This window comes from Homalodisca vitripennis, chromosome 4, assembly GCF_021130785.1.
Source record: "Homalodisca vitripennis isolate AUS2020 chromosome 4, UT_GWSS_2.1, whole genome shotgun sequence".
Taxonomy (NCBI): Eukaryota; Metazoa; Arthropoda; class Insecta; order Hemiptera; family Cicadellidae; genus Homalodisca; species Homalodisca vitripennis.
This window is the reverse complement of record NC_060210.1, coordinates 45,984,375-45,998,918: the sequence shown is the minus strand read 5'-3', so window position 1 is coordinate 45,998,918 and position 14,544 is coordinate 45,984,375. Positions and strand designations below refer to the sequence as shown.

Here is a 14,544-nt window from a genome sequence, read left to right as displayed (position 1 = left end):
GCGCTATAAAATATTCATAGTGTCGTGGCGCCTCTCAATTTGTGCCACCAGTCCATTGTGTGACCGGCTGGGTTTTATTGTTCTTGTAGGTTTTGTTGAAATTTATATTCTCGTATTTCATCATGTTGTATGTTTAAATTATTTTGTATCCAATGTGGTATTATAAAACAAGGCTCTCGTTGTACAAAATGTTTTAATTCACTAATAATTTGGTATAAAGTATTTGTAATAGAAAGCAAGAAAAGCTCTCCCGAATATTTTGTTTGGAAAAATAGTTAATAAAATGACTTATTGTTAGCTTATTAACTACAAATTGAATCTATAATTGAAAAACTTACATCTTTTATTTTAACTATATTTTATTGTAGTATCCCTTTATTCGTATCTCTACTCGAGAGCATTATAATGTTCTGATAAGTATACTTGTCAGTTTTGACTTAATACGTGTAAATTTTAACTAAATGATTATTCAGTTAGATTGTAGAAGTAAGTCATTTCCGCACCATATTCGTAATTTGAAAAATTGTCTAAAAAACTCTAATAATAAATAGTATTTTATGAATTGTTTTAGGAATAATTTCCAGATATTAGTTATTTAATGCTTTAGTTAACCATATTTCGTCAACTTTATAAATTCCCATATTAGCCTGGACATTCAGCTTTCCAAACCTCGTAAAATCTTATATGGAGGCGAAATATATCTCTGCATGTCTACGACCTATATCGACAGGCTCCAAAAGGCTTATAAGTTTTAAGTCTCTAGAAGAGTATAATTGGGAAGAAAACATTACGTGCACAGCAATATATATGAAGTCAGTGACCCATATTGTAAAATTCTATCAAAAGACTATCAAAATTCACATTTCTGTCTCAGGTCTATAAGCTTATGATGTCATAAAGAGCGGTATTCCATCGGCAATATTTTCCTAAGCATCCAAATATCCCTACAGTTTCATTTAGATAACGCTCCGTATAACCTAGCTCTGTAATAACCCCTAGATCCAGTAGCTTCCGATAAGAGCTCTATCGGAAAAAATATCACTTAAAAATCTTAATGCCCTAATATCACTTAACCATGTTTGAGGTCATTTAGAAAACTTTCATCCTCCAAACCATATATCTCCTCCCCGCGTTGCTTGTGTGATAGGGACATCTCTAGGAACTCCTATTCAGACTGAGATATTATAGCTACCCAACCCTCTCTGACATGGTAATGATAGTAAAAAAATCCGAACTTAACACCGTACTCCTTTGTTTCATTACTAACGGACGAATGCTTCTAGCAGTAAGGTAACCAACTCATGCGCGGTCATTGTGTGAAATCTCTATTAATTCATCCCATTAAGCTCATGGTCTAGATTAAGAATTATAACCCATAATGGGCTACGATATAGGTCCAAGCCGAGCGGGCACAATGATGAAAGAATTTCTCATACGTGAGGTCACCGTATGTCCACCGCTTGTATTGTATTTTGTCACTAAACAAAAATAAAATAACGTTAATTGATGAAGAAATAACTGTGATAAAGAAAACTAAAATAAAATATCAAAAGTTGTAATAACGATTTTTTTAATATTTATTTACTATATTGAATAAAAAGATAGAGAATAACAATTTCCTTTTTGGATCTCCAATCCTACAAATAGTGCAAACTATTTTGTTGGATAAATCTTTATTACATGTAATGAAATGTGTATTAACTAAATCATCGTTTATTGCCAGGGAACTATGAACTAATTTTAACTGCGATGGACTAATTTACTCTCATTTAACTACTTATTGTGGTTTTCAACAGATAATAAATTATCAGTTAGAACTGTCCATTGGAATGTTTATGAAACTATAATTATTTTAACAACACAGAGTTGAGTTCTATAACTCTATAAAATTAATTTTTAAATCCTTATACGATCGTACGTATCACATAGGCACACGTTATCTGTTTTATTTATAAATATAACTGATATCTGGTTGCAGCTTAAATCAACAACATTATAAAATGAGTTTGTATTCTATACAATGATTATTAATAAACTTATTATCCAATTATGTATTTTTATACGCCATATTGGATAAAAAATCACACTAGAGTATTTGGGAGTGCCGTTAAAGTTATTGATTCATAATGATCTTTTAACTTCAAGAATAAATTAATATGTATTGACTAAGAGGTCTCTATCAGTCTATCTGTCCATAAATTTGTTCGTTATTTGAATATCTCGAGAAGGAATTGACCTGTAGACTTGAAATTTTGCATGAAGCTTCATTTCTAACAGGAAACAAAGTTTGATAATGATTCATATCACACTAGAATTCGGCTGATAGTTAGCGGACATTTTTACATTCATCTTATTGGTACCTATAACTAAAACGACAAAATCAGAGAATAAACAAATTTGCAAAAAAACTGACTATAATAATAACAAAATTTCAGGGAATTCTATCACGCTATCTTGTTAAATTTCGAAATGCTCGTTTAGTTTGTAAAGATCTATCAATTGGTATATAAAAGTATTTTAAATGTGATTTGATTTACAGAGCCAGCCAGCCACTATGAGTAAGCAGGTGAGCGAGTACAGATATTTCCGAATAAATTGAAACAAAGATTTCCAATATACGGGAAAGAGGGTATTGGAAATTCAACTCTCCCTTAAGCCAGTAAAACGACACCTTATTTGTGCCAACGGCTCTCAGCAATTTTCTACAATTTCAGCCAGTCCGATTCAATACAATTCGTGCACCTTTAGTTTTGTCTTCTTTATACCTAAATCATTACTGTTTTTATGTCAGTTTATTAATATTGTTTTATTTTTGTCTTCCAGTTGATACTTAGTTGAACCACGTCGAGAAATGGATATCATAATCCAAACCTTGCAATACTTAGACTCCACCGTGGAGGCCTTGTATTCAAGGAAACACTGACAAAGTAGAGAGGATTTTACGGAGAGACAATATAAATTCAATATTCAATATAATATTCAAACCAGCTCAAAAATTTAAGAACTTTTAGAATCCAGTGAAGGACGTGGATTCTGATTCTGTTGTGTACGAGATATACTTCTGGCTGTCTCCAATGAAGCAACGACACCAGGAGACAAAAAAATCAGCCGTAGCAGCAGAACAAGGTTGCAAAACCAAAGCAATAGACTTAAACACCTCAACCATTCAACGGTATAAATCAAGATTAATAAGAGAAATAATTAAGAAAGAAAATTTAATATTATGTCAGTTTATTGAAAACGTCGCAGCCTGTGTAAAGGAAACCATATTTAAGTCTAACTAAACGGTGACTAGATATAAGATTTAACTATATTTTATGTTATAAATCAATGTAAAGACAAAATTCTGGAAAGCTTTTGCGCCGAAAAATCTAAAAATCGCCAAATATTACTCCTCTTCAGTCACTCTTGATAAAGCGCCGAACTATAAAGGTTCTGCCAGTTTTGGTCGAAAAGTTGTAGACTGGACAAATCCCTCCACAATGAGGCAGAATTATTTCCTGATTTGATTGGTAATAACAATTTATCGACAATATTCGAACCGGGAAACCTTGGCGATGGTGACCGTCATGATGCCGACCGTGGGCGTCTAGTGAATAAAATTATAACTATAGTAAACTATTAACAATATTATTTTTAATATTTTATTAAATTTAATGTTCAATAAAAAATATTATTCAAACTAAATCAATCCTTAACGTTTTTAGAAAGCGATATTTTCTGGTGATCTGTGTAAAGTATCTTACACAGTTGACTACTGTTGACATAGGGGGTGTTAATTTTAAGTGGCGCACTCTTAAACGTTAAAGAATACAAATAAAAGTAGCACCACCTTGTTGAGACTGGTCTGAAGCAGCATGAAGTATTCAGGACTCTCGCAGACTGTGAAGCAGCGCTTAATTTCAGCCAAGTGCTTCTCTCATCCGAGGCATGAATACAGACAGTTGATGACTATGAAATGTGTTAAGTTCTTCTGTCTCTATATTGTTTTTCACTATATTTCTAGTTGAATCTATGACTATTCTACTTCAATTTCATATCAAGTTTCTTCTTCATCTCTTTCATGAAATTCCTTGATGTGGAGTAAGCTTTATTAAAATAACATCATTATTTATCGCTGGAATCAACGGTTTTCAAGAAACTTACAACTTATGTGAATCGTGGTAGCCCAATAACTATTATATATTTTTAAATTTGAACTATTAAAAAGCAATTATTGTAATTAATGTAAATCACCTAAGTAGTTTATAATTTTTACATCTGTTGCTAGTTGTCAATTAATTAAAATGTTACACGGGTTCTTCTAACGATATTTTAAGTGGATCCTAATTGGTATAAACTTCTTATGAGATTTTACCTCCTTTGTCAAGTAAAAGGAAAAACTTAAAACATAGAAACCTAATTTTCTTCGAATAGTACACGGACCTCAGCTTTTATGTTAATTCGTCATTAATTGTTCGTATTTTACCAACGTCTTCTTAATTACCATCTACGTATTAGAAGCACATGCGCTTGATTTCCACTATTTATAAATTATAATTACAAATGTTTAACTGTTAGTTAGCAATAAATACTGCTCTAACTTATTTATTTTAAATGATTTAGTAAGACGGGTGTTTTTTATTAGTAGATACATTTTTGTAGTTCTTTACGTGAACATTTTTAAACTACCCTATGTAGGCTACGTACACTTATTTACCAAAATTATTATTTATATATGTTCTATAACCTAGATACATTTTTGTAGTTCTTTACGTGAAAATGTTTTAAACTACCCTATGTACGTACACTTATTTACCAAAATTATTATTTATATATGTTCTATAACCTAGATAAATTTTTGTAGTTCTTTACGTGAAAATGTTTTAATGTACCCTATGTACGTACGCTAATTTACCAAAATTATTATTTAGATATTTTCTCTAACCTAGATATATTTTTGTAGTTCTTTACGTGAAAATGTTTTAAACTACCATATGTACGTACGCTTATTTACCAAAATTATTATTTAGATATGTTCTATAACCTAGATTCATTTTTGTAGTTCTTTACGTAAAAATGTTTTAAACTACCATATGTACCAAAATTATTATTTAGATATGTTCTATAACCTAGATTCATTTTTGTATTCTTTACGTGAAAATGTTTTAAACTACCCTATGTACGTAGGCTACGCTTATTTACCAAAATTATTATTTAGATATGTTCTAGAGTAAACAATGAGTATATTTGGTTTGAACCTACATTCATTTTTGTAGTTCTTTACGTGAAAATGTTGTTCTCTAACCTAGATTGTTAGTATCTGTTTCATTAATGTCATATTCCCTCTCACATTTTAGGGTACAACAATTTAAGACATTCTAGAATTTAAGTCAGCAATTCAACTGAATCTACCCCACCGATTAATTAATTAAAGCTAACTACCAAAATTGTATAATGTTACGTTTTTTTCATTCAGGGGAGTGAAAGACAAGTGGTTGGATGATAACAATTAATAAACAGGAAAGAATATGGATATCCAAAATATTACACTAGTCACCTTTAAATTAATGTAAATTTTCTGAACATGCTTATCCATATATAACTTGAATTTGTAATCGGCGTCATAACGCCGATTACAAATTCAATACAAATATCGCAATGTTGTGTTTTCATTTAGAAAGAAGTGGTTAAGTACAAAATAATAATCTTCACCCCTTTTATAATAAAGATATGAATACGGTTTGTATTTACTAAAATACCGATTTGGGATTTTGAAGAAACCTATTTCACACGGACTTCCAGGTTTTACCATTCCTCACATAAATGGCAAAGGGATTGAAAAATGTTCAACTTTTTGAGTCAAGAAAGTACTAACTACATAGACATAGATCATTAACTGATAATTTAGTTTTTTTATTTATATAAGTATAGGTGAATTATCATTCAGAAATTATATATGGCCAAACTTTGAATTGAATCTCTTTATGTGTTGGGGGAGTGGAAAAGAACTAGGCCGTTGGTAAACATTAGTAAAAATAGAATCTATTTACGTAAAAGTATACACCCTCCAAGTTAGAATGTTTCATCTATCGAAATTCCAATACTGATTGTAATTTAATCCAATTTAAAAAAAATATGTTTGATTAGTGTTTGCTCTCCTTAACTCATATATATTAAAGATTTGTTGATATTAAGAAGTATTGATCTCTATAATATCTGTTTTCTTACAACCAACAACAACTGCGTAACGAATAATGTATGACAAATTTGATAGTTTACATTTTTAGACTGAGAGTAGGTTGGTAATTTGGAAAAAGCAAAGTATGGAATTTCATAGTTTAATATATGCAAATCCGGACTTACACCCGTAACCATAGTTTTACTCCCATTCCAACGAAGAAACTCGTCCCATTCAAATTAGGAAAATCGACAAAAATATCAATAATCTTTTAACAAGATCAACTCTGACTATCTATGAAAATACCAAAGTTGAGCACAATGTGCTTCCTCTCCAACTTTTTAAGTCAATCGTGATAAAAAAGAAAGTAGGATTCGTTTTGCGATGAAATATAACTACCGCAGCGCCACCCTGTTCGGTGGTCTGTGACTGATTTCAGCTCACTAATCGCAGAAATTAAACGAGCCCATATACTCGTATAACGGTCTGTCACTTCTATTATCAGCATAGCGCTGGACTTAACAGTTCAGGATACACTCTGTTACATTCATCGTGTAATGAAAGATAATTAGAGAATTCATCGGCAACTTCCAATTAGAAGGTAATCATCACATTTAATGATATATGACGATTCCATCTGATGAACAGCAGCACTTGAAAGGTTTTCCCTTTTCATTGGTACGTTATCGCGGTATAAATTCTCTAGTTATTCAATTAAAATATTCAGCTGCAGTAGCAATTGAAGACAAAGAAATAATATCAATCCATTAATAAAAATTGGAAACTGCTGAAATAAAATTAATCATCAGATGTATAGGGTGTACAAAAAAGGTTGAGCTGGCTATGCATTTTCAGGTTTTATGTATGATACCAAGCTAAAAATGAACAATGATTGTTTTCAAATTTCTACTTCGTTTAGCCGCAAGCCACCAATTTTTTAAAGTTAAAAAAATCGGTTTTTTAATTATCGTCTCTAAAACTAGTAAATCTAAAGAAACCAAATTTGGCACATACGTTTTAATACGTCAGAGGACAATTAAAAGATGTGTCATTTTCTGTAATACTAACAAATGGCGTCTGTTGAAAGAGTTAAATAACAAAAAACCAGTATATTTATAAAACATGTACTAGACACCAACTATTTGGAGAATTTTATTACAACTCTAACGGTTTAATTTCAACGAAATCCGTCATTGCATAAGCGAGCACGACCACTTTAAAGATACTCTTGTAGAGGCCTGGAGCAACAAACAACTGATAACGCTCAACTATGACATGTTTGGCGCTGCCGGCTTGTGCAAGCGAATCTTAGTGGTCGTGCTCGCTTATGCGTTGATGGATTTCGATGGGAAAAGTAAATTTTTTAATTATAAAAGGCATTTTTATTTCTCCCACAATTTTAATTTATTTTAAAAGTGGTTTCGCCGGTTAAGCGCATCATCAGTTATTGTTTACAGCATTAGTAAGTTTTTGTCTAATCAAAAACACAGCTTCAGGGACAGGCACATTTGTAAAGCAGAAAAAGAAAAAATTACCGTTGGAATTGTTATAAGAATTGTAAAATAGTTGGTGTCTTTTAAAATTTGTATAACCAATGTAAAACAGCTGATACTTATCACAAGACAAAATGTTTGCTGCTCACACCTTGTGCAAGTCTACTTTTAAAGTCGTTGTGATCGCTTATGCCTTAACGGATTTCTTTGAAACTAGTACTGTTCGAATTGCTATAAAATTCCCCAAATAGTTGGTTTCAAGTACATTTTTATATTTATACTGTTTTTTTTTTTTTACTTTAAAAATTTTTAACGACTCCATTAGTTAATTTTAAGAAAATAGCACAATTATATTGTTTTATTTTTCTCTACCTATTTAAATCTATGTGTCAAATTTGGTTTCTTTAGCTTTCCCAGTTTTACAGATAATAATTTGTTAATAAAAATACAAAATAGCGGCTAGCGACCAAACGACGTAGAAATTGGAAAGAGTTATTCTTCACTTTTAGTTTAAAACCACACACAGAATTTGAAAATAATTAGCCAGCCAAACCTTTTTTTACACCCTGTATATTTACGGTATTTCAAGTCGCGTGAATGTTTTAGCCAACTGACGCCCTGGATGCAGACTTTGAGATAATAACGCCTGTGTAACAACGCCAGCCAAAAGTTAACTTGAACGTAGTTCGTAAGAATGAGATGGAGAACACTCAAATCTCGATAGAGCTGGGAGAATACTCCATAAATCTTAGGATATATTATATTCAGTCTCTTACTAATATTACGTTCATGAGTTTAACACCTATCTCACTCGTTTAGCCCGCAGCATGATAAGTCACACGTTATCAAGATATCATATTATGTAATCTGTTTTCCTCAACTACGTCTGGAGAAATGTATTGAGGGCCTTAGAGTTAAAGGTGAATTATTAGTATTAATTAATTGTACTTGTACGATTAACTGCAAAAATGTAAAAGGTTCGTGCCACCAGGAATACATATCTCAACCTAGATACTTAAAAAACAAATATGTATTATCAAATTATATCCATATTTCAAGCACTGTAGGTAATAACTCTCAGAGATTATATTAGATTTATTCCTTAAATAATGTAGATACTAATACTAAATTTTTGACCATTACTACTTACCCACGTCTTTTTGAGTATAATTCTGAGCAAACAAAATAAAAGAATGCCTTGCCAAATCTCTGGATTATAAGTATTCTTGAATAAACTTCTGCTGCATACACGTGGAAAGATTCTTTGTTTGAAGGTTATTTTTGACGATGGAAGGATTGTGAAGGAAACAGGATTTTTCCGGACATTTGCCATAGTTCAGTGAAATTCTTGTTCAGTACTGATTTCTTGTTTCACTGAACGATGGCAAATGTCCGGAAAAATCATGTTTCCCTCACGTGGAAAGAATTGTAACTGAATGTTTTTTTTCTTTAACCTAGTTACAGCAACTTCCATGACACACGGAAACATATGACTATGCCACTTATACGTGAAACTAGGGTCATGGATATTATTATTTCATTGATATTGCGACTGTACAGTAATGGTTTTCTTCTCTCTGTCGATGTTCCTCATACACATCATTAAACCGGTTGTTCTGACGACTCTTTCCAACCCTAATAAACCATGAATGAGCCTTTACTCTGATTCGTGATTTATTAAAATGTTTTAAACTTGGTGTTGTTACTAAGTTAAGTTACGGTTCAGGACCAAATAAAAATAAATTTTTCTATAAATGCTCTTATTAGGATTAGTTGAATGCTAGGTCCAAAACAAATTCTTATACAAATCTTTGAGATTGATAACTTAGTATAAACAAAAATATTAAAAAGTGTAGTTTTTATAATTGTAATAAACGTATTTTTCAGGTGGTAGAGGGACTTCAAGCATCGCCCCCAGGTAAGAAAGTGTAGAAAATGTTAAATATACTTCTATGTACTCTCTTTGTTTAGAACTAGTATTAACTAGACGTATATATGCATACTGTTTTTATCAGTTATAACAGTTAGTAACTTTCATATTCTATTTTCTAAAAATATGTGACAAAATAAATAAAAATATATGAAAAAATTATATTAAATACTAATTTTACGGAATATGTATGATATAAATTAATATTATGATAGGTCAATCCTAATGCTGTTTTAAGTATATTTTAAAATGAGGGAGAAACGTCTATGGACCAAAAAATAATGTACAAACGCATTTAGCTACAAATTCCAAATAATATTCCACCAATTACTATCTTTACATAAGCAAGTATGCAATTGAAGATGCAATGGAAAATAAAGGTTTAGGAAAAAATTGCCTTTTGGAAACAAAACAAAACAAGTAACTCGTTTAAAATACAAAGTCAACTATTGTAATGAATTATGTAATTCATAGTTAGTAATATATGTACATATTTATCTAAGGAATAATCAATTTATATGATAGTGAACGATACAAAATTTGAAAGGATAAAAAATGCTGCTTATAGTTTACAAAAAATAAAAAATGTTTTATGAGTATAATTTTTGAGTACATATGTGCATAACATTGTATGTTATAGCACTGTCAACCACTTATGTTTCAAACTTCAAGATGTTATGGGTTTGCAAGCTTAGTTTAAAATCAATCAAATATTCTTGCTTTATATACAAACAATAAAATGGACTATAATATACATTTTTGGATTACCATTAAATAGGAACAATATTAAAAACTAGTGAATAATCTCTCTTTTGCTGTTATGCAACTTTCAGGAGGGCCTAATGAACCATTTATGCCCCTTCTAGGGGTAAACTAATTAACAGAAAACAATATTTATAGACTGACACAACACTGTGTGACTTTTCTATATTACTAATATTGGGAAATTCTATTGTAATGTTGAGTTTTGTGAAATATTGTCACCACGTAGCTTATTGTAAATGTAATAAGATCATAGTGCAGACCTAACATTTTAAAATTTTCTATTTGTTAAATCATTAATATACTGGTTAACGATGGTTTAATTTCCGTTTTAAATAGATTAGCCAGCAGTAATAACAGGGACATAATATTTATTCTTGTGATTGATCTCTTTTTGGAAAACTAAATTTTCAGTAATCATCTTATATAGCCTACCCGTTTCTAAAATGTTAATAATAAATATATGTAGGCATAATACTATTACAGACATACTCACGTAAATTTAAAAAAACAATACCCGCTATAACGTCAAACGAAATGAGATACCAGGATACTTAGTTTACAGTAATAACTTCCAAAAGTTATGTGTATATGTTTTTAAAATGTTTCTAACGTGCGCTTGGCCATCTAATAGAGCTCGTTGCCTCATAGGAGCTCATATTTCAAGCTTTGTTCCCTCTACCCACAATTCATCCAGATACAAACTCTGGCCTTAATAATTAATTTAGGTAAAAGTGAGAAAGTTTAATATTATTACATTTTAGATGCTTCTTGCTCGTTTGATTTTTACTATTTACTAGTTTTAAAGTAAAAGACTTAATTTTAAATTTTTTTCTTTAGTGAAACCCTTCACTTTCAAGCATGTGTTTCTTAAAAGCTAAAGGCCTCACAAAATTATTTTTTAATTAATGGAGTGTTTGTTTTCTTTTACTAAAGACGATTTAAATACTACTTTTATGAAAAATAGTGGTTTAATTTATTAGGAAAAATCAATGTTTAAGCTTTGCTCAGATCCCAGAATGTAACATCAGAGGAGCCTCTATTTTCCAATGTCAGCAATTCATTCCTTATATAATTTATCCATCGTGTCCATAAATGATTACCCCCTTTTCCGTTTAAAACAGCTGAGTTGTGTTAATACTTCACTTTTTTATAAAAATCCTAATTCTATATTACACCAGAATTCTTATAAATATTGTTATGATTGGTCAAATTTAAATTGGTCTGTTACAATCTGGGTTATTCCTAAGTTCCTTTTTCTATAAATTGGTCCTTTCCAAGACACTTTCAGTATATTTGGAAAAGCTCCACTGGCCAGACAGGATATATGACCTCTTTCTTTGGCAGAATATGCTGTATCCTAGAACCTTTTATCGCCTTAATACAGACGAAGCGCAGATGTGATAACTTCTTAATGTGGTATGCCCAAACTGCGATTTGAACCTAAGCCCCTGAGGTGATAAACTGGACGCTGAACTTTCCTGAGTTAACAGTTTAAAGGATTATATGTAGTTTGGGTGGTAACGGTTCATTAACGCAACGTGTGTTATTTATTTGTCATCACAGGTCACGACAGTGACAAGTCGTGCAAATAAATGCATTGTAAGTTTCCATTAATGTAAAATCTTAAAGAAGCAATGGAATAGAATAAACGTACTGAGATAAAGCATAAATATGGGTTCTTTGGTGAACAGGGCATAATCTTGCAACTGCCAGAGGGAGTGTTGAAGTAGACGATCGGCTTTGTTGAGCAATAATTCTTCCGAAGCAAAACATATTGCAGCGTTGAGGTGAACAAGAATGCAAAGAGTATATTTTGATCAATGTACTTCGCATGTGTGAGGTGAACGCAAGCTTCCCACGCTGCCATAAAACAGGGGCGCTTATACCAAAGTACTCGTATATTGTTCTAGCAACAAAGTACTGTATATTTTTATGAGTTTTTCTTCTTTGTACTATATTAACGCAAACTGGAGAAAACTGTAATACTTTACTTGTGCTGAATGAAAAGTGTTTACCTTAAAATTTGTATAGCTTAGGATAAATTTATTTTACATTATTATAGATGTTTTAAATAATAAATTATACGATAATTAAAGGAAGAATTACATGATATGGAAAACAAAATTCCTTTAGCTAACTGATTTAATATACATTTAGATTGTGTCGCTGAAGAAGTAAACCATGAATGATAAAGTTTATCTGAATGGTAAAGTAAATGTGAGATTTACTTTGTGCTTATAATATTATTTCTAACCTTTTTTAATTTTCCCGAGAGATTTCACATTGTGATTGAAGTTTAAGGTGGTCTTGGTTCACCGGAATGTAAGAGATACTTTTTAGATATGCGCCACGTATGTCTGATATCTATTAGCCGTATTACTTCCGTTTCATATTTTTATATCGTACATTACGGTGCACTATTTCTGTTTCCTGTATTTGTGTTGATCTTATCAGCAACACAAGTTTCTGATAAATTACTGCATAGTTTTTCCTCAAAAACCCTGTTGCCGTAAGGCCGGACCGTGCTATGCATTTTGTGTAACAAGAACGCACGGTGCCGTTGGGCATCATTTGCACTAGCATTCTTCTTTTGTACAAGAGCACGAAAGATAAAGCCTAATTTATAAAGAGACGACTATTCATCGCATTATTCTTTTAGTGTCGTGTTGTCAACCGTTGGTTTAACAGAACTATGTTTACTAATCATGTTATAGTCATTCAACATTCAATTAACGTTTGAATATACGTTTGAATATATACGTTTGAAACATACTGGCTTTGGCTAATATTAACGATTTTGTATTCAGTTGATCCCAATTATATTCATACATCTGACACAGGAACCATCTTATGTGGACAATGAATCCTTTTTTTGTCTAAAATTAATGACTTTTAATTTTAAAATGTAATCATTCTTTACTTTTATATTTATGACGTACAAGGTTTGACCATGACTTCGAACATTTGCCAGGTTAAGTGTTACATCAACTGTAACACGACATTGCAAGAATTGTATACACCATAATTTAGTATACATCCTCTTCATGAACTATAAAATCCTAAAACATAACGATAAAAATGAAAAAATCAACACAATAAAGTCTAAGCTGAAGAAAAATGTTTGTATGCTAAAATATGAACACACAAGTAAAATGAAGTTCAAAAGTGTAATAACGGTACGGCACAGATGCACATAACACAGCAGGCGGGAAAAGATGAATAGAACGTTCCTTTTTACCATTCGTCTTACGTCATTCGACGTCTGTACTGAAAGCGAACAATGCCAAGGATGGTCGCCAGGATTGGACAGTGATCGGGTTACGTTCGTTTGAGTTTTTTTTTTCTATGTATGTGGCTATTATATTATTTCAGATCGTAATAGCACAAACGTTACGGTTCTTGCAACAGTAAAAATTATATGCAAAAAAAGTTATTTCGGAAAATATTTTTTGTGCTACAACTTTTTATCTAATTTTATGAAAAACCCTAAAAATTTTAAATATATATAGTGTTTTATTTTACAAATTTTATTATATACATATTGTGTACGTATAATAATAGGGTTGCGACTGAAGATAGTGCAAGTGTCACAGCGACAGCTGCTGCGCTCACTTCGCGAGAATCGTGCGATGTAGGTTATGTTCACATTTAAGTCTTCCCGAGTAAATAATTTTTATCGCAATCGCAACCATTTTCCTTACAAAGTCAATGTTAAATTCAAATAAACACGATAACTGTTCAACTCATCTCTCTTCTAGATGTGCACAAGAACAAGTCATTGTGTTCTACTTTTAACTGTTATAATTTTTTTAATACTACTTAGTTTAAATATCTGTAATCCTATTTTTTCTTACCTTTATTTACTTTTATAAATAATATAATTAGTGTTTTAAGTTATTTTCACTAAACTTTTGACTTTTGACACATTATACTGTTAGTATTAATCTTTGTGCGATCTTTAAATTGCGTGCAGACACCAGAACCTATTTATGTGGAGAGCGAAAATTCCTTGTGTGGAGGCAGAAATTCATACGCGGTAGTTCATACCGTTCGGGCTTTATCATATGTACACAGAGACTAGTAAACAAAACAAAAAACAAAACAGCATCGACTATTCCAACCAATCGCCGGGAAAGGATTCGTTTACTTTCAGCAAAGTATGTCGAGATTTAAAAATCCGTTGTTTTCATTCCCAA

General features: G+C 31.3%; 1 protein-coding gene across 2 annotated transcripts in view; it reads left to right on the top strand.

The window, feature by feature from the left end:
- LOC124359273 overlaps positions 1-14,544 on the top strand; it is a 297,085-nt gene that overhangs the window by 239,659 nt on the left and 42,882 nt on the right. For both annotated transcript variants that reach the window (XM_046811889.1, XM_046811888.1), the window contains one exon: positions 9,541-9,571. The gene's annotated coding sequence lies outside the window, so the exon portion shown is untranslated. The remainder of the gene's footprint in view (positions 1-9,540; positions 9,572-14,544) is intronic.